This window comes from Dromaius novaehollandiae, chromosome 7, assembly GCF_036370855.1.
Source record: "Dromaius novaehollandiae isolate bDroNov1 chromosome 7, bDroNov1.hap1, whole genome shotgun sequence".
Lineage (NCBI taxonomy): Eukaryota > Metazoa > Chordata > Aves > Casuariiformes > Dromaiidae > Dromaius > Dromaius novaehollandiae.
Genome location: NC_088104.1, coordinates 31,753,777 through 31,779,709, shown reverse-complemented (window position 1 = coordinate 31,779,709; position 25,933 = coordinate 31,753,777). Strand labels below are relative to the sequence as shown.

General features: G+C 38.4%; 1 long non-coding RNA gene across 1 annotated transcript; it reads right to left on the bottom strand.

Moving 5' to 3' along the window:
• Positions 1-510: 510 nt before the first annotated feature.
• On the bottom strand, positions 511-20,402 carry LOC135328967 (uncharacterized). Its single transcript, XR_010390098.1, has 3 exons — positions 20,314-20,402; positions 5,250-5,393; positions 511-738 (listed from the first exon to the last, which is right to left on the bottom strand). It is a non-coding gene; the product is annotated as an uncharacterized LOC135328967 (long non-coding RNA).
• Between the last annotated feature and the right edge of the window lie 5,531 nt (positions 20,403-25,933).

Here is a 25,933-nt window from a genome sequence, read left to right as displayed (position 1 = left end):
CTGCTGAGAAGCATCCCTCATACTAAGCTCACTCTGCTACAATCCAGAAAATTTAAGTGCCCCAGTAAGCGACTAAGTGACTAAAACCAAGCCTCAGGCTCCTCTGCGGAGACCAGCAGCCAGACACCTATCGCTGGAGGGCTGCCAGCTCTGCCAGCCACGCTCCGTCTCTCCTGCCGCCACGGCCAGCACCTGCACAGGACTGCCATGCACGTGCACCTTCAGGAGAACGTGCTTTGAAACCTTTTCTAGGTTTGAAACCTTTTCACCAAAAGTGCAAAATCTCTGTCCCAGGCAACAGAGAGAGAGAGAACTAACAATAAGCAAAATTTCCTATAAATATGCCAGCTGTTGTTCTTATGTTATATTCATTCTGGTTGGTACAAATTATCTATGCAGGCAAGTAGATAATTTTATTACACATTATTTATTACAGCAGTATCTCACTGATGCAATGTCAGTTAAACCCATGTTGACCAGTTCCAGGAAAGAAAACTCTCTTGGGTCAGTTTGTAATTCTGGCTATTAAAACAGCTTTCCCAGATCCCCTTCTTTCCTAAAAGCTTTGGACTAGAGATAAGCTATGCAGAATTTCCTGAAAGCTGGACCAGTGCAGGCAACAGATGGGCCCACATTCCCATTTTTCATGGAAAATGGCATGTAGACATTTCTTTTTTTCTTCAGGTTGTTTGCATGTTTCTGCTTTCTGCAAGAGATGGGTCTGTGACAGGATTTGGTCTGAAAGAGAGGAGAAAACGGCCTGTTCTTTAACTGCAATGCTCGAGCAGGTCCCACAAGTGCCCTAGATGATCCAGTCAGCATCTGCTGGGCTTGATTCTGCTTAATCTCTCCTCTGAGTGGAAACAGTGTGGGGAGAGCAGGGTATTTGTTTACATCAGTGTTTTGCAGCATGATTTAATCACAAGTAATGCACAGGATTAATGAAATGTTATTTTTCATGACCAAATGCAAACAAATCCTGATATCCTGCTCTACCACGTGACAGAAGCAGCCACATTTTATGTCTTGATAGTTTGTCATTCACATTCCTTTGCTTGTGCTTTTAACAAAGCAAGGAACAGAAAAGAACATGCAGATTTTTTCATCACTGGTGAAATCCCATTTAGATCAGTGAAGTTAACTAAAGGAGATTCTGATTTAGATATTTTAATGTGTAGCCAAGACTTCTCCCAGCACTAGAATAGGACTTAAACAAAAGAAGAATCTAATTAGCTGTTATTGCACTGTTTTATAAACAATAACAATTATGGCCCAGATGGCAGGGTTTTTTAAAAAAGTTAATGAATAAAGCTGATTTATTCGGTTTAGTAACATACAGTTAAAGGATAGAATGTTTATGCCTATGAAGTTTAATGCATTTACTTCTAATGGGAATTAGGTAAAACATAAAAAATGAGCAAATATGGATATGAAAAAGATGGGATTCACTGTGCTTCAGGATTTTCAGTTAGAAGGGATTGATCCATAGCCCAGGCTTTCAATAGCAGTGTTTTCTAGAAGGCTGTCTGCACTGAAGGGTGGCCCTAAAGTCATTCTAGTGGTAGCTGCAATTTATGCAAGACTCTGGAGATGAGAAGGATGTTCTGCTCAACTAGAGATGTTGCCTTTGGTGCCACCAACCCCAGTTGGCACAAAGTAACTCGTCTTTCCTGTGGCCAAGTCTGGCCTCCTACACACTGAGGAGAAATACGGGGTTTATTGTTTCAAATTCTTGCCCATTTTCCATAGGAAGTGACCCTCTTCCACAAGGCTGGAATGTTTAGGGAGGAACTCCATCAAGAGAAACTTCTTGGATGTTTATACATATCCACTCATAACAAGGTTTAGTTGCCAGAAAAGTGTTTTATATTTACTTCATTTGCCAGTTTTCTATAAAAACCAAAAGGATCTGGAATTAACTGATCTGCATTCAGTGCAAACCGTTAATGTATTCAAGCACAGCTGGATGCTGAAGCAGAAAATAATAGCTTTGTCTGATAATGATGTCTTTCACAAAACAGCCACCATATTTTACTGAGTTGTGGTCGATGGAAAAATAATTGTTATTGTGAATAAATGCAACCTCATATAAAAACATTTCATGTTATCAACCTTTTTCATTTTATCAAACTTTTGAGGAAAAGATTTTCCTGGCTCAGAACACTTTTTACCTCAAAGTCCTCATGTAGTTTAATAAAGCTTAATTAAAGCTACGGACTCCAGACTGTGGAATCACTATGCAGAAGGGTGAAATCCACTTTTTTGTGTCCCCGTGATTCTGACTTACAAAAGAGAAATACACACAAGCAGCATTCATGCAAGTGAATAGTCCTTTTTCATATCCTATTCTTTGATAGGAAAAAACAAATTTAGAGAGAGTGTATCCAAACTCATCCCTAAGCCAAGAACATTTGCCTCGGTCCTCCAAATGATGTTGATGTAAGTTATGCCAGTAATATAACTTTGGGCCCTTGGACCATGCAGAAGACAAAGCTCTACATGGCTACAATTCACAACATGGAATACTGTAACTGAAGACTATAAACACTAACTTTTTTTTTTAAAAAAAGCATATATGTTTAAAAACATTTCTGTTTCTTTAACAGAGAAAGCAAACAAGCTGAGCTGAAAAACTAACTTATTTGGCTTATGAAATGAGAAAAAATATAGGAAAGGAAATCAGTTTTCAAACAAAACACAAGTAAAGAATAAGACACAAAGAGAGCCTGTCAGTAGAGCACTGGAGAGCTGGAAAGCTTTTAGAATTACAGACTGCAGTGATGCATGTGTATTTCAAAACATGTAAACCAGGTCTATAAACTTGCAAGTCTTCACATGTTCTAGAGACGACCGTGCCAGATAAGGTCAAACCAAAGCATTCCAAATGTGTCTCACTGGTATTTTCCAGAAAGTACAGTTGAGGGGGAAAGTAAACAAAACAAACATTGACTGAGAAACAAAACAAGAGAGGCTAATTAAGGAGTCTTCTTGCTTTTTCCCTGAAAAATCTCTAGCTGCAGGGCTATAAATTATAAACACACAATTTCTAATACTGCTTATCTGCCTATTTCTGGCAAACAATAGAATAAATACCTACTAAAATAACTGAATACCTTTTGGGCTAGCATTCTTTAGACACATTAGAAATTGTCTGCAGACTATTTCTAGATCTGCAACTGTGTCCAAAACAATGCTCAGATGCTATTTAGGCTTTCCATCTGCAAAAACGGAGATACTGCAACAAGCAACCTGCAATACAAATACTCAAATTCGTTGAATACTATGAATTTGAAAATGTTTATCTTCCTTCAGTTTTGCAAAACTGGAGCTGGTGACCCTCCCGTCAAAGCTGCATGATCCCCATGTGGTATGTAACTAATCTACAGTACAAGAAATGGAACAAGGTAGCATTTAATTTTGTGAGTTGAAAATAAGTACATTTTATTTCTGGTATTAAAATGTAAAGATAAGATAAGATCTGACTTACCAACAAATATGGCAAGGCTCTGTGGGCCTCCCTGCTTGTGCCTACCCTCTGAATCCAGTACAAATGCAAACTGTCCCACCCCAGCTGCCGAGACATTTACGCCCTTGTATACCATAGGTAGTAAGGCTCATTCCCCATTTAGACATCAGGGAACGTGTTATGGGCTAAATGTTGTAGTGGATGCTGTATCTCATGGGGCTCCTGACTTTCACTATTTCATTTCGTGGTTGTTACCTTTTGTTGCTTTCCACGCAGTGCGTGTCAGAAGCACAGAACAGCTTAGGGTAGAAGGGTCTTCTGGAGGCCATGTACCCCCGTCTGCTGCTCAAGGCAGGGTTAACTTCAAAGATAAGTCAGAGTACTCAGGGCCGTGTCTAACCTGGTACCATATGTTAGGTCTCCAAGCATGGAGGTCCCTCAACCTCTCTGCACTACCCATTATAGTGCCTAACCACTGAAGCTGTGAATTCATATCCTGCAGGAGTTCCCAAACTGCAATTTGTAACCGTAGTCTTATTTTGTTTCGCACCTCTGAGAAGAGTCCAGCTCTGTCCTCTCTGCAGCGTCCACCCCCAAGGGAGCTACGACAGCAATTAGATCCCCCTCTTCCTTCTGCTATCAGTGCTGAGCAAAGCCAGCTCCCGCAGCTTCCCTCAGTGTGCTACAGGGCCCAGGCCTCTAACCCTCTTGGTGGACCTCTGCCAGACTCTCTATGTTCATAAGTTGCTTCAGTATAGTCTTGCAACAGGAACAAATGACATATACTCACATATTCCAGACTTCAGCAAGGCACACTCTTAATATGCATTAAGTGTGCCTCAGCCATGCAGTTAACTGTTAATTAATGCTCTCTTTTTGTAATGCTATCCTATCAATACCGAGACCTGAACAAAAACCTTTTGTGCTTCATCAGAAAGACACTTCTTTTTTTTTTTTTTCCACTAGTGAACACATGCTTGTTCCAAATGCATAAATATAGCTACACAGAGGTAATTGTAGCAATCTTGCTTGCACTAAAGCAACAAAAGCCATACTTATATATTGACCCCTGGGCTATGGAGAGAAAGGCTAGCCCAGTACCTGGTGAGGTTTGATTTTGTCATGCATGTCACAGAGATGTTAACTGAGGTTATACATCTCTTCTCTTTACCAGCTTCTGACAGCTATTTTGATATGATGCTGGCACTGCAAGGTGTCACTAATGGTATCTTAGCCCAACAGAGTTTCGGTCTATCTATAAAACAGCAGGCTTATTTCTAACTTGGCTGTTGGGGTAAACTGTTGCTCAGACAATCCAGCTGACTTCCTCTGCAAGCTATTAGGGTTTTATTAATCTTTCAGGCTTCCTTTCCTGTTCAGATAGTGATGAAATACCAATGATCTACTACTGATCTAATGGGAGTAATGATATAAATGATAAAGCTACTTTTTTTCCATCAATTATATTTGATACCTATGATCTAGTTTGTAAACAGTGAATATTCTCTCTCCTTCTACATGCTTTTGCACTGTGTAGAAACATGGATGTTGACTTTTTTTTGAAATAGGCTTCCTCCCTACTCATAAGTCTGTCTTCTGGGTCCCCAGAAAGTGGAGATGCCGCATGTTTGAAAAGGAAGCTGCTTTTTCGTATTTGGCTATTTTGAGAACTCCCTCTTTTGTTGACATTTAATCTTCTGTTTTCTAAAACCAGCCCGGGAGCGAGAGAGACCCAGGCAATTTATTTCCTGGTATCTGAGCCCCAGGAGGTCACATGACTCACCCACGCCGGTCCCCGCCAGATGCTTTCAATCAGAGATCCGCAGGAATCCGCGTTTCGGAAGCCTCCCAAACAGATGCTCTGGACAGGCTGTTTCTGCTTTTCTGTCACGTCTTCGCCTGGAAGGGTGCTTTGGGCTACACAAGCCTAAAGGGAAAAAAGGGGGTAAGGGAAAGAAAGCTCAGAGAGTGCACCAAAGCCCCAGTGAACTACTACAACAAATTAAGGATTATCAGATCTTGTATGTGAGGAGGAGGAGGGAGGGCCACAGGTTGGCTTGGAAGGCCTAACCGGCTGCTTGTTAGCATCAAATCTCCAGAGATATAGACTGTCATGAGGAAAGTGGAGAATAATGAAACATTTCTTCAGTGCATTAGTCAGAGCAAGAATGCCTGTATTGCAGATTTTACTGCCTTTAATGCCAGGTTTGGTTTTGGCTCAATTAGAAACAATCTCCACTGATTACATATTTGAGGAATGATTGTATATATGAGGACATTTTTCAAATGGATTTTATTTGACCTTTGCTATAAAATGAAAAAATAAAATGTCAGCTATACCTCAAACTTCTTTTTTTTTTTGCACAGTCTGAACAGTACAAAATCACAAATTAGTGCAAGCTGAAGTTGCTCCTAAAAACCAGATTTCTAAAAGTTAGATTTTTGGCTGTGTTTGAACTTGTGACATTTACAAAGGAAGCATTTTGTAATGGAGTTTTTTAATGAGAATTGTTTGCCTCACTACTGGCATAAATAAAACTAATGAAAATATATATAACCTAAATTACTTTGCATTTCTATAGTCAACATTACACAATATGTTAAGCTTACTAACTGAATTACAATAGTAACTTTAAAAAATATGCTACATAGCATAACCACCTATTGAAAGTGAATAATGTCAGTTATAGCTGTATGACAGCTATGAAACAAAAACTGTTCCATCAAAATACAAGACCATGAAGCCAATAGAAAAAAATATCATTGGCTTTGAATGATTTAGGATCAGTACCACTCATCCTCCTCTTGTAGACATTTGATAGCCTTACATGTCATTGATTTGAGTAAGATTACTTACAAGATTTCAGTTTTATATATATATATGCTAAAGTATTTTCAGAAAATCAAGAGCTGATTTAAGCCTAAAATAAAGACAGTTGTTTGCTGCATTTGACTTTGACTGCAGCTCCCCTATCTGCCTCACAAAACAAATTAGAAACTTTTTCAAGTCTAATGACCTTATGTAAGGCTAGTTTACAGTCGGTTGCTATCTGCATGACACCACTCATGGTCACTGTTATAATTTAGTTTATTTGGCAAAGCTGGTTTGGACAAGCCCCAGAAGAACTCACCCTTTTATGTAAAGGAACTACTTTCCTGTAAGGGTTAAAGTTGAAAGATAGGCCGCTATGGGCCAGACAGTCTCTGTGCTATCTTACATGTAATTAATTATACATCATCCTTTATCTCCTATGTGATATGGTCATTCAAATGATACATACATTGCTTAATGAGACATTTGACTTTGTGTTTGTTTCCCAACTGTTCAGGGAAATCTATATTTATAAGTTTAAAGCATTGCCAAATTGACAGTGATAGATGGTTTGGCATTAGTTACTTTTTTCCAAGATTTAATCCAACAGTATCTTATTGAATACAGCTGCAATATTCAGATCTTACAGATGGTCACCACAATTCTCCGAGACTAGAAAGCCAAGACGCTGGTGCCAGCTGATGTAATGACCCTTAAACAAAGTACTGACACGTACAAGAAAATCCACGCGTCTGTACTGTGACTTTTCTCCTGAGTAGGTATGGTTCTGAAGGGGACCTTATCTGCGTGGTGCTGACTAGGAGGTCAGCTTTACTGGAGCGAATGTGAGGGTATACGCTATTCCCTCATAAGGAAGGAACAAAACCAGATTGTTAATGATGGCTTGGCTTTCCCATGGCGGAGGGAAAGAGAGAGGACAATCTTTGCTAGTTTAGTTTCTTCCCAGGGCATATTGACTTTCTCATGGCAAATAATGCTCATTTTTCGCATCTGAAAAGATAAATACTGTTTTTATTTTGTGTGGGGTGTTCTGTAGGAAAAAAAAAAAAACAAGCTGCCATCAGTAAAACAGGATTTCTTCCCTTGCCTTTGTGCACGCCTAGCTCCTGTGACTATGAAAAGTGCTCGTATTTCACGGAAGACATAGCTTATCAAATAACCACTTGGAACAGCAAATAAGAGTGGAGATTGTGTCAAGGCGTCTAGTTTGCATCACTGGAGTTTAGAATCCATCTTCTCTATTTTAAAGAATTGTGTCTACAACTAATAACGAGTTTTTTAAAACATTTTATAGAGAGTGCTCTACTTCAATTATTAAAATATTTGTTTTCTAGTCCTAGTACTCCCACTTCTTACTCAGCACACTTAATGCACAGTTGATTGCTGATTTTGAAATCATAAAGGGACAGTTATGGACTAAAACAGAAACTAAGAAATTGGAAATGCATGAGCTTCTATTACAAAAGACATCCTGTTCTCATGCAAATTTAAGTGTGGCTGAGCATTTAAAAAGGAGGAAAGGTAACACCCATAAATTATAGCTATAAAATTGTCTCTTCTCAAAATATCTCAATAGAAGTTTCTGGGATACTTCTTTGAGGCACGAGCACCTCTCTCAGAAGGAGGTGGAAACTGCATGGTATTTTGACGTTCAGATGATCCAGCAGGCAGCTACTCTAACAGTATACCTAACTCCTACAGCCCTGTATAGCAGTTTATGTAGATTTTGGCTAAGCAGAATGTATGTGTGCAGCACTTACTTCAATTTGATAACATTATGTGCCTTTTTTCCTCAGTTGCAGAGGCAACTTGCTACAAAATTTGGAGAACTGAATTTCTTGAAGTGTTTTGTATTAATAAAGTGCATGTGCTTTAGATATGATTATTAAATATATATTTGAACTATTTAAAAATATTATATTCTATTTTAATAAGTAAAAATCAGAAAAAACAAAAATAGAATTAAATATGAGTCTCTTTTTCTTATTCCTATTGGGTCTAATAATTGGAAAATGTGTTCATGTATTTGTACTGATTTTACATTTTGATAGCAAAAAGCAGGATATAGAGATACTAAATTCTAGGTACATATCTAGACCCTGTTCAAAACTCAGTTGAATTAAACAGAACTATGCCAATTTATATCAGTTGCAAATCTGGCCTGTGACTGCGTTGTTTTCTATTTGGCTAGAGGGATGTGCAATGCATCAACTGGTCATATCCAAAATAATGATCCAAGAGCTATTTAGCCAGAGAAATTATTAAGCTGTTTGATTTTGCACTGTGTCCATGAACTTTACACACCACCGTGGATGAATGTACAACTTCTCAGAAATTAAATCAGCATAACTGGCACATTCTCCTCCACTGTCCTATTTAGTGGAGGTTAGCAGCATTAAAAAGTCACCACTGAAACAGAAGTATGGGAATGCTATGCCACCACTACCATCGTGTTTCTGCGCGAAGGCTGTGAGGAAACAAGCAGGGCCTGGGGAAGTGGAGATGGGGAGGAGAGGGAAGGGAGCTACAAACAAGACTATACAGCATATAACCGTGCTAACTATCACGTTATTTATTTCTATACTTTTTTCTGCCAACCTACTAGACAGAAGATAAAAAAACTTCTAGCTTACTCTACACTAGACAAAAAGTTCTCTCAGGTGTATTCCCACTAAATTGTTGCCAGCTGCCGGACACTCATTTAAAATATATCACATCTAGCAAAAGTAGATTGAATTAATACACAAATATATTCTTACTGTCTGAGATTAAGACAGATACCTCTTTCCTCCTAGCCTAAACTTATTTGCACTTATTGCAGAGAGCTGATTTTTCTGTGTTACTGACGTCGTCTCCTTTGAGATGTTTATATAATCTTTGGAACAAGCAAAAACTAACAATTTCCTTGATGTTTGCTGTTTATCTAGGGCCAATGTAAACCATCTATTATATATTCCAATCCTTAAATGACCCTCAGATGTCAACTTAAACATATTTTTCTTAGAATTAATACTGTCAATGCCAAAAATTCCATCTAGGATTGCTAAGGGCTAACATTGTGCTGTTATGACCATGCTATTCTAATAACCTAATAATTCACTTAACTGGCTCTCATTCCTTGCAGGAGTTCCAGCAATTGCAGATGACAGTTACTGCTGGAGCCTAGAACAGGTTTGTATATTTTACATACACTTGAAATATGTAATTTCTCACTCTCTATACCATTGCCTTTTGCAATACAGCTGGAACAGTGTGTCTTCAGGCATCAGGTATCTCACGTTTGTATTTAACTTGACATTTTTGCAATTGTAGCTGAAAAGCAATTTTTTTGAGGGTTGTTTGCCAGACACCTGTTGCTCACCAGATCCTGCTTTAATTCCCTAGACCTTCTCTTCCATAAAGCAAAACATTATCTTTGTAGTTCTTAGTATCTATTGTACAACAAAAATGTGTTCTTTGTGGAAGAGCTGCAGCGCCAAACACAGCAAAAGGAGGCTTAGAAGAGATTCAAAGGGGGTGTTGAATACGGACAAGTTGATTTACTGCTTCCCTTAAGTTGTTTTGTCCTTTACTCATGAGTTCACCTAAGGAGTACACCTTCACGGTAACATGACTCCCCAAGCTCCAGGAACTTTATTCCCTCTTACTTTTGTAAATTTTATCCGTTGCATTCATGCACGCCATACACCACATTAACGAGGATGAAGTCACCACAGCAAAACTGCTCTCTATCTGATTTTTTTCCTATTGTCCTCTTACTTTTCATTGTTCCCTGCGTCACTGTTTCTGACACCACTTTGGGCTGCAACTCTGTTTAAAATTAAGTAACTTTCCATTTTTTTCTGGAATGGCATTTCTGCCACACTCCGCCTCGACCCCAGCGTGCCTGTGTGCAGCTGCCCCACGCTGCAGGCTATTCTGGCCCTCCAAAGGGGCCGCAGGTGCCCCCGCTTGCCCCCTGCCACTGCCAGCCCCAGCGGGGTGGGGAAGCCTCTAGGGCAGCGGCTGCAGCGAGAGGGAGCCGGCGCCGGCGGCAGAGCGGAGTACAGCAGTCCTCGCAGTGCGGGCAGGAAGCTGAGGCAGGGCCAGGCCGCGACGGTGGTGGGAAGCAGCTCTTCTCCTGGTGCCCAGGGGACTACGGAGAATTTGCTGCAGAGCAGAAAGCAACAGAAAATTGCTCCATTGGGAGCAAGTAAAGGGAACATCTTGTCTTTCAAAGACAAAGAAGACTGGCAAAGGTTATTTTCAGACCCTTTAATTTTCTCTCCCCCCCCCTTCTTTTTTGCATCTTTCTCTGTTTCATAAATTACCTTGTGCCAGGATTGTATGCTAATAAAATCGAATTGATTCAAAATCTTTTAAAGTTTTTGGCATGTTTGCTTCAAACAAGGGTGCAGACAGATCTCAAAATCTGGGCTGGCTTGGGATCCTGTTGCCCTTCCAAAATTAAGAAGGCTTTTCTGCCACTTTCAAACAGTGCGCTTCTACAGCGGCTGACTGCTGCTCTGCATTAGGTGCGCTGTGACAAACATGATGCCACAACAGGCTTACTGGTGTGGACTCAAGTCTCTTACATTGAAATATTTTTCATTCTCTATCATATCCTCGGTGTGAGAATGAAATCTGCTTTCTACAACCTCCAGCCGAATTTGGCCAACCTCTAATCATTCTATCGGGGTTTGTTCTGGGCCCTGCAATAGTCTCCAGCAGAATTTTGACCTCGATCCCAAATCCTGTCTGTTCTTTTATCAGATTTTCTGCACCCTCTTTTTACATGGTGTTCAGAATTCTCTGTGCTGTATTTCATAATTTCCATCTTCTTCCTGAAGACCATTGACCTGAGAGCTGCTTCAAGGATCTCTGAATCAGAAAACAAAAATAAAGCCAACTTCCGATAGTGTCCTTTTTCTGGCATCCACAGCATTTAAAATGCTGTTTCAAAGCTGCTCAGGCTGTCTGCTACGTTGTCAGAAGTTTCAGTCTGCAGTGCAATTTTTCTCTGTTTTTCTAAAGGCTTTTTTGCTTTATTCTTGGTGTCCATAAGCATGTTGAGCCAAGCAGTCTGATCAAGTACTAGAGTCTGTTGTGTTCAAGTTCTAACTGAGCAGCATTGCTGTACTCTTGCACAACACACAAACCTCCCCAATATCAACATATTTAGGACACTGTTTTTAAAAGTGCAACCATTCAAAAAGAACAGTAGGCTATGTTCATTAATTGACTAAGGTTGTCCCACCTCTGAAAAAAAAAAAATTACTGCTTTCATAAGGAATTAGTATGATTTTCCTTAATGTTTTTTAAGAGATAAGAGGAAACTGGAAAAGAAATTATTTAAATTTAACCATAAGAATCAGAAAATAGAAACTGTGATCCAGAAGCTGCTGATTTTCTCTATAGCTGTATAAACCTTTTATAAGTATTAGCTCTATAAATGGAGATCTAGATGATGACTAAAGATTATATAGGAAGGCTATTTTTTTTGCTGGGATTTATACTATACTATGCTATACAGCTTTTCTAGAATTGACTCCCTGTGGGAACTTTCTGCAGTTTTATTAAGAAAAAAAAAAAGATCGAGAAGTCCTACAGAATTTAAATAGTCCTAGTGATTTCACTCTTGCACATTTTTACAGACATACACAAATACATAATTATTTTGAGTTTGGCTTTTAAAGATATTATCCTATAAAATAAATACAATGTAATGAGTACAGACTGGTTTTCTGAAAAAGCTGGAAACCTAAAGGTCCTTGCAATCGCTATAGTTATTATCTATTATTTATTATTTTATTTACTTACTATATTTCCTTACAGTGCTTACTTACAGTTGTATCTGCCTTCAACTTAAGACCACAATCACTATATTTACTTCTTTAATTTCACATTGTTTTCTGGTACTTTTTAGATATTGCTCATTATTGGACATTTTCTTTTCACGTTTCTCCCAGTACGTAAACATATTGGCCATCATAGAGCCACTCACAGCAATACTGCATTAAGGTGAACATTAGAGGACATTTAATACCAAATCACATCACTTATGGTGTGAAAGCAGATGTAAAACAAAGTATGCTCATGCAGCAGAGAGCTTTTAAACATAACGGTTCATGAGAACAGACATTTTAAGTGACATAACAGCTAGATGGAAATGGAAAAGAAGCATCAAAGCCTCCCCACAACCTGACCTTATTACTGTCCTTTAAAAAGAAACATCAGTTTGCATTGCCTCAGCCTCTGCCTCATCTATAACTTTATTCTTGCAGCAGCTTTTAGGTAGGTATGTCCCCACAGTAAATGAAGAAAGCTTTACATTCAAACCAAGCAAAGAGGCTAAATAGCCTACAGAGTTAGTCTAGAGAGCAGGAGCAAGCCAGCGTGAACTATAACCAATAATGCTCACTATAAAGTCTAACAAGCTGAAAAGAAAAAGGATATTCATAATAGATCCAGAGGAGGTTCAGGGAAAAGTTAAGATGGATAGCTGAACACTTTAGATGATGTATACTGATTCAGGCTCTATGGGAAACAGGATTATATGGGAAATAAACAAAAAAATCTTTAAATCTTAGTACTTGAGAAAATTATTATTTAAATGCTATATCAGATAGCGGCACAATCATTCATATGATTGATATACTGATATAAAATGGTATAAGTAGTTCACTAAGACAATAATTTATGCTGTGAGCTTCACAACATAGACAGAAAACAAAATTATTTGAAGTCTCTAAATCATTATTAAGGGGAAGAGAAATTGGTAATTACAGTGGATTTTTCTTCCACAGATCTTCAAACCAGGAAATCCCATGGTTAAGCAAAATCCCATGGTTAAGCAAAGTCTCTTTGCAGAGAAATTAGAGGGTACATATTCCTTGAGGACTGGAGCGATGATTGTAGTAAATGAAGTTGCTAGCTAGGAGGTGAATGAAGTTACAGTTCCATTGACCTAAGGGAAAAATGACTCACAGAAGTTAGCCAAGTTCCAAGCCCAAGAACTATTAAATAGGACACTGGTTTGTGGCATAATGTTACATCTTTGCCTCACGAAAGGAAAAAACAACTTTCCATAATAGATGTAGAAAAGACCCTTTCTCTGAGCACGGATTAAAAACAAACAAAAAAAATCACTGTTTTGTTACAGTCAGGCAAAGTTAACACGTAGCACCATGGTCCACAGTAAGATTGGCCCACAATGTTTCTCTAAAGGCTCTCCATTGCAGATGGCTATGCTTTCTGAAGTTTTCACTCAAGATCAAAAATAATCTAAGTCTCTACGTTTACCTGCTCTCACCAGTATTCTTTACATAGGAGCTACTTCAACTTCAGTGAGAAACTATGCATCAGATCCATAAGAGCTTGCACCACCCCCAGTTTTAGGGGAGGCAACAGATCCTGAATCTCACAGAGGGACCCTCACATGCTTTGTGCGCATCAAAGGAGAATTGCTGCTGTTCAGGCACAGAGCAGGACAGCCAAAACGCCAGGAAGACTTGGCACTGGATTTACACTCGTAGTCAGCACTGGAGATGAGACTGGTGGTTTGGGGTTAAATCCATGGCATAGAGCACTGAAGGAAAAGGCCAAGTACAGTGGGAGGCTGTAATTAAATCAGGGATCAGCATAGGACTAACAGGGTCCAAGTGGCTCAGAGTACTGAGACGCTCCACTCCTTCCTGACAGCCTTCTGAACTGCACCTCTGTCTCTTCATGAGGGTGATGGAGACCCCCAGGATTTGGAAAATACTCATGAGTTCTCTGTTGTCTGCTCCCCCTCCGCTGCCGCTATCTATACTTACAGTGAGCTACATCAGCTGGTATTTTCCACTGAATTTCCATGGAAATTGGACACTGAATTCCCCTTAGGTTCTATGAAAACTACTCTAACAATATTTGAAAAACAATTTGAATATAAGTGAGGACATCCAAGCAAAATTATATCTCTACTGAGTATGCTTCTAATGCAGCTTTGATGATATTTGATTTCCAAATGTCCCAGCTTTGTAACACAAGAACTCTTACAAATAGAAAATTTTCAGAAGTAAGCCACAATGTCAATCAAAAAGAAGAAAAGCATGTGGTTGCACTATGTATTAACAGATGAAAACAGTAGACAAGCCCAGATAATTTAATAATCTCTGGCAATATTAATTTTAAATCAGAAATATTGTGAGAAAAAACATGTCAGATTTTCCCCAAAGACATTAATAAAACCTAAATCAGCTAACACACAAATAAAATAGTCTAACAAGGACATCACTGAGGTTTTTTGTTATTCTTTCTGTAATTTGGTCCAGTGTCACCTTGACATAGAATGTTGTTATGGCCAAGAGATCCCCACACAGAGAGCCATCTGCATCTAATTGCTATTAAATTGACTACACTGTGGTCAGCATTTCACCAGACAATCATTTTCAATGGCTGCTATGAAACATTACAGGCTCCTGCTGTGATTGTGCTTCTATAAGTGTGTGGCCTGTGTAATTGTTTAAAATTACAGCTTTGTGATACGCTTTATTAAAGAGAAGTACAACAGTGGAATTAGATGAACTATGCATCCAAAATAATAAACAGAGAAATGAAATGAAGATCTTTATACTGCCTAAGTTTTAGAAACCAAGACTGCTTGTAGAACCTGATTACTACTTTCTCCACTTTCTTCTGCACTATCATTTACAACTGTATAGTCTGCTACTGAGCCTGCAATAGAATTTCAGTGTAATAAGCTGCAATCAGCTCATATATTACACAGATTTTATACCTATGGTTTAAAGTGGTAGAACACAGTAGCCTATATAATTCAGTGCCTTGATAGTTGAAAGAACAACAAAATTTATACTGGAAAATAACAGAATTATTTGCTTACAGGAGATATTTCTTTCCAAATCCTGCTCAGTTTGTAGTAAGATGATGCTAGGAAGCACAGATTTTATTAAAACAGCATACTATAATCAAGTATTTTATTATTACAATTTTTTTAACCCTGTGAGCTGTCTTTAAAAAGGATTTAAAATCTCTTGGTTAATAGCAGCGTGGTTTAAATTAACTGGACTAACAAAGCTCAGCAGGCATTGCACAGGCCTTGAGCACACTTGCCGCCTACTTCTGTCCCTCAGACGTTTGACAGGGCAGGGTCCGAGGCACCTCTGGGCCTGGGAAGGGCTTTTGAGGGTTGCTCACTCAGATGTGGTTACCTCAGCCCCCTTTAGACTCCTGACTTATGCATAGCTAGGCTGGAATACCTGGAACGATACTGAATCAATGCTGTGATGGTATGGCAGTAGAATAAATGGTCACCAATTCAGTAAGAGCCTATTTCTCTGCCAAGCCACTAAAGGCGTAAGGAGTGCAGAGGACAAAGGGGACGCTCCTGATTTGCCTCCCTTGCTGTGCCAATAGCAGTGAAGCTAGGCCAGTGGCTAAAAATTAATCTAAGATTTTGGTAACTAAAACGAAGCAGATGGCTGTCAAGGATTTCCTAGCAGAGCAGTCTGAGACTTACAAATTGCATGTTCAGACTTAGATTTGAGTTTTTCCAGAAACAACGGAAACATGGTATTACTTCACGTCAGGGACAAAAGTAAAATTTTCATTGCAGAGTTCAGCTTGTGGTCATGTCATATGAAAGAAGGTCAGGTTACTAGTGACAGTGCTAAAAGCTTTACTCAGAGATGAGTTAAGATACAATGAGAAGTGAAGGAAAAGAAACTTTAATATTTGATCTAAAAATATCACAACCTAGTAGTATTAACGAACTTTAAGTAAAGTTTGCTAAGGTATGTGTTACTAATGATAGCTAAAACATCAATTCAGAGAACAAAACAACTGAGCTCAACGCAGAAAGCACCAGGAAACTCCTCCGTTGCTTCTAATGGTTTGGGCTTTCTTTTGCCTTGGAACCACTGGCAGCACACTCATGTGCATAATTTCATTATATTGTTCTAAGTGCAATATTTCAAGGATTAAGAAAGGCAATAATTGTGAAGAATAATAATGTAACTAGTCAACAAATATTTTGACTTATTTTTTCTTATGAAATAAACAGAACTATTTACATTTTAACATAACATATGTTACCATAGCATTTGTTAAATACATAAGTATTCTTTCTTATAATCTATTCCTTTTTGATAATAAGCTGAAGGCAGGAAAATTGGCTAAAGGCTGCATCAAGAATTACGGAATACCTGTCCTCAGAAGTGTGGGGCATCTCTTCAAAGGCATAGTGTCAGTCCTATGCAATCTGGCTGGGGTCTATGATAAATTCTTATTCCTACTGTGTCATTGTAGGCTAACTCATGAACTACTGACAGTTTTATCTGGTTCAGAATGTGCAACCATAGGCTGATTCAAAGATTTATATGTTGAAAATTTAGTAATACCAGAGTATCTTTTACTATACGTTATCCTTCTTTATTCTCTTGTTAGGAGAAAAACTCTGAACTTTGAGGATGTATCAAAAATATTGCTAAGCACAGTTAAGGAGAAAATAAAAATTATGTTAATGGTGTTAGATTAAAAAAAAAAATCTATCAACACAGGGAAAAGTGAAGGCTGAGAAGGCTTCCGCAGCCATCGATTATTTTAAAAACTTAATATAAAAAATTAAACCAATGCATAGCTAAATTTTGACTTACACAGTTCTGTGGTTTCTAAAAGATTTGTATTGAGTCATTTCTACAAATACACAGGGTAAGGTTTCTAGATGAATTCAGTATTTGATTAAATATACATTGATACTTACGCACATTTTGAAATGTTGGTGCTTTAAGTATTGCACCATATTTAATGTGGCATGTCTGATTTTTTTCCCCCCTCATTTTTACAGCTCTTCTGGAGGACTGAAAAGTTTACTGTGCGAGTGAAAGGCCAGGGTGTCCCAACAGCTCCAAAACAAGTAGGAGGACCCAAACCATATTTCTGAACAATTTCTAACCCTTTGTGTGGTGGGTTTGGAAGATGTTTTTCTGTGTATTTAAAGAAAGAATTAATATATTCATCATGTGATTTCATAGTTTTCATCCTGTTTCCCAGAAATACCCCTTCCTCCCTTTTCCACTGTAATGTTTGCTTTATGATCTTGTCCTTTGAGTGACAGCCCTGCACAAACAAGAACGAACTAACTTAGGGAGCTGTACAAGTAGAACCTGCTTATAAAATGGTATCTTTAGAAGCTGGTTCTGCAAGATTTAAAGTCAGTCACTGAAAGCCATGCTGAGTAACAGCCCTCCAGGAGACAATCTTGAAATGGGGAGAATCACCCAAAACCAGGCAGGACTCCTAGGGAATGCAGTCACTTTTCTGTTCCATCCTGTTACTTTACCATAATACAGTGTAGTCAGAAGATCCAATTTACAAGATGATTTGGTCAGGAGAGGAAAATAACCAAGTAGCTCTTTACAACGCTAACAATTTGTTTAATAAAAATCTAGTATGAGGATGCATATACTTGATAACACAAGGAGAAAAGGAGAAAGAACGCATCCTGCACATAATTATAGCTATTTTTCTTTCAGTTGTCAAATGCATGGATTAATACCGATTTTAACAGTGATTAATCATTGATTTTATTTCAACAAAACCCTGCAAAATGCATGCTTATTTTGCCAAAACTGCCATTCCATTTTCACTCTGACATGTTTAAATGTTTTATTGTTTCCTTATAAGACCTTATATACCTACCTGCCTTAACTACTTAATAATAGCATATACTACATGTATTCAGTATCCTAAGAACTCTCAACTTGTAGCAAAGCAACATCTTTTTGAATTTTTTTTAAATCTCCCCTTTATTCTTTACCAAAAATGCTAGAGTAAATACAAATATTCCTATTTTTGCCTACTCTTTTCAGATACTGAAAGTTAATATAGTTTATATATCATATAAATTAAGATTCATTAGGGTATGTACACTTGTAAAACTATGGGTGGACAACAGTATTTCATTTTAGCAGTATTGATCTGGCAGTGATAAAAACCTCAGCTCTTAAACCTAAGCATTCATCTGTTTATTGTGCTATTGAAGCCTTTTCCAGAAGATGATGTTTTTGTTTAAAGTTAGACACACATACACATATTTGCAAGATTAAAGCCAAGAGCTGCAATTTAATGCGTTTGTTGTTAACCCACTCTTGGCATGCTCTTAAGAAGTAAAAGGTTTATATTCAATTTTCCAAACTGCAGGTTACCTTAATATAAATGTAGCCAATGATGTTACTCTTTATGACCTTTACTCAGACACTTTTCCTTATTTCCTTATTCCAAGAATTAAATAGATTCTCTAGAGATGGAACTAGAAATATGTTATGCCAAATTATTACAGGAGAGGAACAACGTGCCTCTACACTGGAGGAGACAAGTACTTCTGGCACCTGACAAATACTTAAAGGTACTCATGGGACAAGCACAGGGAGAATCACTGTCAGCTCGAAATAATTTGTTATATTCTCTCAATAAAAGCTATTAGAAAACAGTATCATTTAAATTAAATGCATAATATTCCACGACAGGATCACGTCAAAAAATGTATTCCCGTACACAAGCATAAATATATCCCTCCACCAAGGAATTCCATGCTATTATCAGTTAATACATTCCAGGACTGTGGAACATGTATTGGCTTGATAAGAAACGCTGCTTTACCATAGGCTCCATACTCATCAATCACTGGATGTGACATCAGGCAGCAAGTAGTGGGGAAGCCGAAAGTGGTATTAACATTTTCTTTTCTAATACCTTTAGCTATCCTATTGTCAGAGCCAAAGTGGGGTACCCTACGAGTCACAGGTCTAACATAAATGTGCTGAGCACACCTATACTGACCTGAAACATGGTTCATTTCTTCTCAGACATATTATAAAAATATGGATGCAAGATAGAAACAACAACTGAACAAAAGAATTCCACAGCTTTATCTCTTCCCTCTTCCCATACTGTCCTCAGTTTCAAGTCTTTCTTATGCCTTTCTCTTTCAACTACAATAAGAGGCTGCTAATGTGAAAGCCCGTCATTTCTGACCCCAGCCCAAACCTCCTCTCCCACGAACCTTGGCACTGCTACTTGTTTGCCCAGCCAGCTTGTCCAGACATCAGTTCCAGCGACGGCTTCCAAAGGAAACTGATAAGGCTGTCATAACCTGGCCTTACCCAGCAACAGACTTAGCAGACCCTGCAGGGGCAGACTGTGTTCTGAGGCTGGAAAGCAGCACATACCTCCTTTTTCTCCACCAGAATCTTCTCTGACTAAAGAGTATTTTACCTGCAGTTAAAGTCAGTAAAGTCCTTGGCTACACGCTAGCAAAGACTCGGAAGAAATTCTATCAGATAAAGATGAAGGTGAAAGAAGTCTGTGGGATCACTTTGACCACAAGAACTTTTTAAGAGCCTGCCTTTTCATTGCTGTTTGACATTTCCTCCAACCATCAAGGAAAGCCCTCACGCAGGATCTGACTGTGCCCTGCAGTTCCCAGAACTTGAGACAGCTAACCCTGACAGCCAGAGACAATAGGCCATTTAGGCCCATTAATCTGTCAGTCGAACAGTGGTGGAGGTGAAGCTGGAAGCTTTACAGTCTGCCTAGGTGTGTAGTCTTATCCTGAGTTAATGTATAAATTTGGAAGATTCAGTGCCTTTGGTCCCTTACTTTAAATTTCTGACAAACAGTACACAGGCCTTCAGCAATACACACGAGAGGATGAAAGCATGAACTGGAATATTGGTGAGGGAGAATTATGTGGGTGGCAGACTCTGGAGTGTCTAGCCAGCCAAAACTGCAGGGCAGCTATTCACTTTTCCATGTGCATTTAATCTGCAACGGCCAGGGACTGGTCCTGAGAGAGCACTGAGGAAATCGAGAGCACATCTGGCTTGGCCCCAATCAGCATCTCTTCTCACCAAACAAACTGCTGAGGACCATGGTGGCAGCCACGCAAAGCAAGTAGTTCCAGGACTTTCAAGGGAAAATGTGACTGTTTCGTAAGAAGCATCTAGGCTGTCTTTCACAAGATTTAAATACTTACACTTCAAACAGATCCTATAAGGAGTGGTGCTTGGAAGCCTGGTTTCTCCCTCAACAGAGGCAGGCACTCCACAGGAAGCAATTAAAGCTTGTGGAGAAAAAAAAAAAAACAATTAACACATTTCAAGTGAGGTTCAACACAGGATTTCTTTTCAAGAGCAGGAAGGAGAGTCCTGCATAGATCAGTCAGGAGACCAGGTTCATGGATGTGGCCCTAGCCATGCCAACGCAATTCTGCTGCCTGCATGGGATTGCAGGTGTGAGGAAGAGGGGAGCTAAAGTAAGGAAGAACCCAAAGCTGAAGAGTCAAACATAGGCTCATTTAAGTCCACTGTGTGAACTTCAGCATCCATCCCATTAGTGTATGCGAGCCATCCTGGTACATAAGGTATTTCATGTTCAGTGAGAGCAGCCAGGGCTAGGATTCCTAAGCCACCCTGTCATCCCATTTCCATTCTGCCTGGAAAGGCTCCTTACTGTCTCTACTAGCCTCAGTTATTAAGCCAGCACTTTCTGTTGAGCTGGTACAAAGAATGCCAGCTGGGCCACATAACCCCTCTTTCATACTTGGTACAATGAACCTCTATAGTGACTGTGATCTCTACCTTGCAGGTGACCTTCTCCACCAACCTCTTGCAGGAAGTGGCTTGTTAAGGTACAGCAGGGGACAGAGGGCCTGCCAAAACAGCACAGAGCTCATGACCACAATAGATTTGTCTGTCCTGTTGCATATATGAACATCTCTGAAAAAGCAGACTGGAAGCAGGAGACTGTTGTTCTAAAGATGGCTGCAAAAGCACACATGTATTGGACTGCCCACTGCTAGACGTCTGACATGCTGAGCACCAGAGGATTACATGAGGGTCAGCTGAACACACTAAGTCCAGAGGTCATAGCAGGCAGCTGCCATAGAGGTATCAGAGAAAGCTGTGGTACTGGAAGCCCGGGGTGAGTCTTCTTGGTGACATGGTCTTCTAGAATTTAGGGAATTATTTCTACTTCTGACTGATTTGGCTCCACTGTGGAGGGTCTGTAATGCCTTTCCTAACCTTCTGAAATTCTTTTAAGGCCAAAGGAAAAAGAATCACAGCAATAGTAGAATATAAAAAGATACAGTTTGTAAGTATAGCCTTATTTATATCTAGATATGCAGACACACATGAAGATAAAGGAATGGCCTGCCACCTAATGACACAAAGAGGTTAAAAAAAAAAAAAAAAAAAAAAAAAAGAGAGACAGGAGCTTTTCTTTGCCTCTATCCTACAACCATAAAGAGACTAGGAGACATCCAATACAAAGGTGCTACCGGAAGGTAATCACACACTTTCCCTAACAAAGCAACTTTGAAAAGCTAGTATTTATAAAGCAATACCACAGCAGCACATGAGAATTTTGCACAGAAATTTTTTATAAAACAAGACTATGTGGCAATTTTCTTGCCCTGATTTATATAATTAGTGAACATTCTTCTAGCATATATTCATTATGCACTGTTATGATGTAAACCAGAATGCCAGAAGGCAGCTAATAGCCAACAGATGACTAGATTAAAAAAAGAAAAAAAAAAAGAAAAGAAAAAAAAAAGAAAGAAAGAAAAAAAAAAAAGCACTAGACCACAAGGTGGTAGCAACATTACCCTGAAAAGCTGTCCCCCGGAAAAAGGGGGAGTTTTGTTTGTTTGTTTGTTTAAGAGGTGGCTACATCAAGTTGTGGTTCTTGCAGTGACACCATCAGTTTTTATTCCATCCTGTCCCAGTCTCACAACTGGAAACAGCAACTGTAGTCAACCCACACAGATGGATCCAGCGAAAGCCCGGGTTGGCAGTGGAACTTCTTTTCCTCTGGTATCTTGTGTCAGAACAAGTGGAGCAGAGCTGCTCAAGGAATTTGCAAAACTTCAGAAACCTTGAATTTTCCCCACCTTTCATCAGGACTCAATACATACAGAGCTTGATTCACTGTGAGTTTGCACCTAAATGGGTGCAAACTCTCCATTAGTTTGCACTTAAAATAGTTTCCTCCTGGATGTTAGCCACAAGGACTACTTTCCAAGTGTATAAGACTGGAACATTTTCAGTCAATACTCAAGCAGCATGATGCTATGACATAAGGTATGGAAAGAAGCTGTAAGAATACATGCAGCTGTAGATTTCAAACTGGCTTATCACCCCTGGAAGACAACACATTTCTCAAGGCCAACCATAATATTTTTTTCCAGTTTCCTTAGTAGGCTTGTGTACTCTTTAAAAACATAAACATGCAATTTGTGATTCCCAGGAAAAGACCGAATTTCAGCTTTTAAGAAAGAAAGGTGTCATGCCATTATTTTTAGGCAGTAATATGCTAAAATACTGAAATACACACAATCTGTGTATTTCACAGTTCCCCAGAAATTTCTCTAAAATGAAAACTGCAGGAAAAAAAGATAAATTTGTAAAATTTAAGTAAAAACTATGATAAAAATAAGCATCATTCAAACACACAGAAGCTACAGTGTTCCGTGTACAAATAACTACTCTGATTTTCAAAAGTTTGCATTTATAAAACATCAGGATAATGCATTTTTTATAAATGTCATTATACTCTCTCTCTCCTACTAGCTTTTTACTTTTTAATTAAACAAAGATAGTCAGAAGTGTTCATAATTTGATATAGTTCTGCAGGAATCCATCTGAAGGTACCTCTTCCCATCGGTTTACTCTGGACCAAAAAGCAGAAAGCTTTACATGTACTCTGCTTTATAACAACTCCCAGTGGGGGCCAGGGTCCGGAGTGCTTTCTACACCTGTCTGCAGTTATTGGCATTGATCTTGAAATACTGGTTGACTTGATTTCTACAAATCTTGCTAGCTCTTTTAATCTGTATTCCAGTTCAGAAACTGGTGCATGAAGCACCTCCCAGTTTAACCACCAGACTCCCCTTCTGATTCCAAAACTGCATTTTGAGACATCAGTCTCTGTAGAATAAACATTCAGGACACTCATTTGCACATTACAGTGTACATACTACACAATACAACACATAGAGCAACAGAAATTGGTTTCCAATTCTAATGTGGATAGATTGATAGGCACATGCTACTTTGGACATTGCAAACATTCACTTTGTCCACAGAGAGCTTTTATGAAAAATAAAACCTACATATGTACGCACAGGTTTTATATATTTTTATATATAAATATCCAAAGATATAGCAGTATTTTAGGTACTTGATAGATATTGCTCAGTCACATTTTCTGAATAAGTTATAATTTGACAGGTGCTCTTCTCCTCAGGTCACTAAAACATCATAGGAGTGAATGTTTTCTGTGGTCTTTGTTGTCGTGCAAATTAAGGCTTTTCTTGTTGATAATCTTATCACTAAACTAAAACCCATATTAGTTTTTGCATTTTCACCACCTTCCTCACTGCTTCCGCCCAGTGTCTTTTGCCACCATAAAATCTGCATAGGACCACACCAAGCATCAAGATAAACCCTCCATGAATATTTTAAAATAGGACTGCTAAAGTCATAACAGAGTTAATCATCTTTTACACTTATTCAGTGGAGAATGCCTCTTACAAGTAATGTTATTTCTAAATTGTTGAACTGTCTCAATATGCAGTCTGCATTACACTTGTGATGATCATGTTTCTAGTTCAACCTTAACATAAACTTAGCTAAAGCAATAAGCTGGATCAGAGTCAAAAGCTGTTTAGATTATTGTGGTAGATTTTTTTTTTTTCCTATGGCATTGAACTTTTTAACCAAGGAGTCTGTGAGAGACTCATTCTGTGGTCCTGGAAAGACAATCCCTGTTTTCCTAAGTTTTAAGTACCTTCAGTTTGGTTATATGACTCACGAGGCTTTAGTGGTCTTACTGGTTTATTTATTGTACTGCCAAGTAGCATTTTTTGGTTTAGTTAGGTCTCTAATCACATATATCTGACTTTTAAATAACACTTAGCTGTTACAAAATATTTAAATTTTCAAAGGACTATTAAATCATTTAACCTCATTTGTCATTATACTACTTCAGTTTTATACATCAATCCATGGTGATGTTACAACACCAACCAATTTTGTTATCATAGATCACAGGCTTGTAGGATCTTTTTGTAGTGTAGTTTAAATACTATGACAATCTACAAATACTATTAAATACATACAATGCATGCTAACAATCCTTAAACATATTGTAGGATAGACTTTAGTGTAGACTCCCAACCTTAAGGTTGGAAAACAGGCACACAACTTGGAAAGCCAAGATTAAAACTCTTGATCATTAGACACTTCTATTGATAACCTAGAACCAGCATTAGGCATTTTAGTTACTTAGTTTTTCAGTATGCTTCTCAGAAGCAGTATATCTGATCAGCAGTTAAAACTAGCAAGATATTGCTCTACTTGGCAATCCTAGCATTGCTACACAGCAACCAATAGAACACAACATTTCCCGAAACCTTCATCAAGAAGTTTTTCTATGGGATAATAATCTCTCATATAAAATTTCTGCCTCTCAGTCATCTTAGATTATGAAAACTGTATCCCTCCCCCCCCCTTTTTTTTTTTGAAACGTCGTTGCTATTTTTGCCTCCCAGATGATCTGTCATAAGTTACACATCATCATGTCATTATTTTATAGGATTGAATTATTTGAGAGATTCAGATCTATTCTGGCTTCTTTGTAATATTCTCATCTATATAAGACTGTAAAAAACCTGGAGAATTTGTCAACTGGTGCCTATTGCTGCATCACTGAAACTCTATACGTAGTTTTGGTCTGCCAAAATAGTAGGTGCCTAGGAAAAATAGGCAAAATATGTATGCGAATAATAATGTTGTTCTACTGTGCTTTAAGAATTAATGATAAGCATGAAAAACAGATTTTTATAGTACAGCAGGACCCTTCAAATACAATTTTTTTTTATTTTTTTTTATTTTATTTTTTTAGGGAACCTGTATTCATTACAATCTCATCCCAACACAGCACACAGGGTAAGTATTTTTTCAGAGTCTTACCATGACATCAAGGAAAATTCTATTTGAAAACAATGAAATTAAGTTCCTTTTAAAAGCAGAAACACCAATGAATTTAAAATGCACAGTGAAGTTTTCAAAAATGAACAGGTATAGATTCCTAGAGAAGTCACTCAATTATTTTTAGTTAAACATGCTCAAGATGGTCCAACACACTACTTTCATGCCTCATTACACCAAATTATTATTGCTGTAGGATCTTTTGCCTTGAAGCTTACAGCTATTGTGCAAGCATATAACAAAAACTTTCCCCAACTTTCATTACAGGAAGCCTTTTAATTTCTGAATTCCTAATTTTCCTAAAGAAAATATTACAGGAGACTTACAGGTACATCTTAGTTTCTCTGCAGGAACTTCAGAAAATATCTTGCTTTTACAAAATAAAACACTTACACAATACATTCAAACATGCAAGAAATTAAACTCATCATACATAGTAGAGCCCTAATTAGCCTTTACAAATGTTTGATTTTCTGACAGCTGCTTTTTGGTGCAAAGAACTTGGGTGTGGGATGAAGCTGCGAAGGGAACTGTATTCATGAAAATTATTAAGGGTCTCTTCCAAGACTCCTCTTTTGGGAAAGCTCTTATCATAAGGAA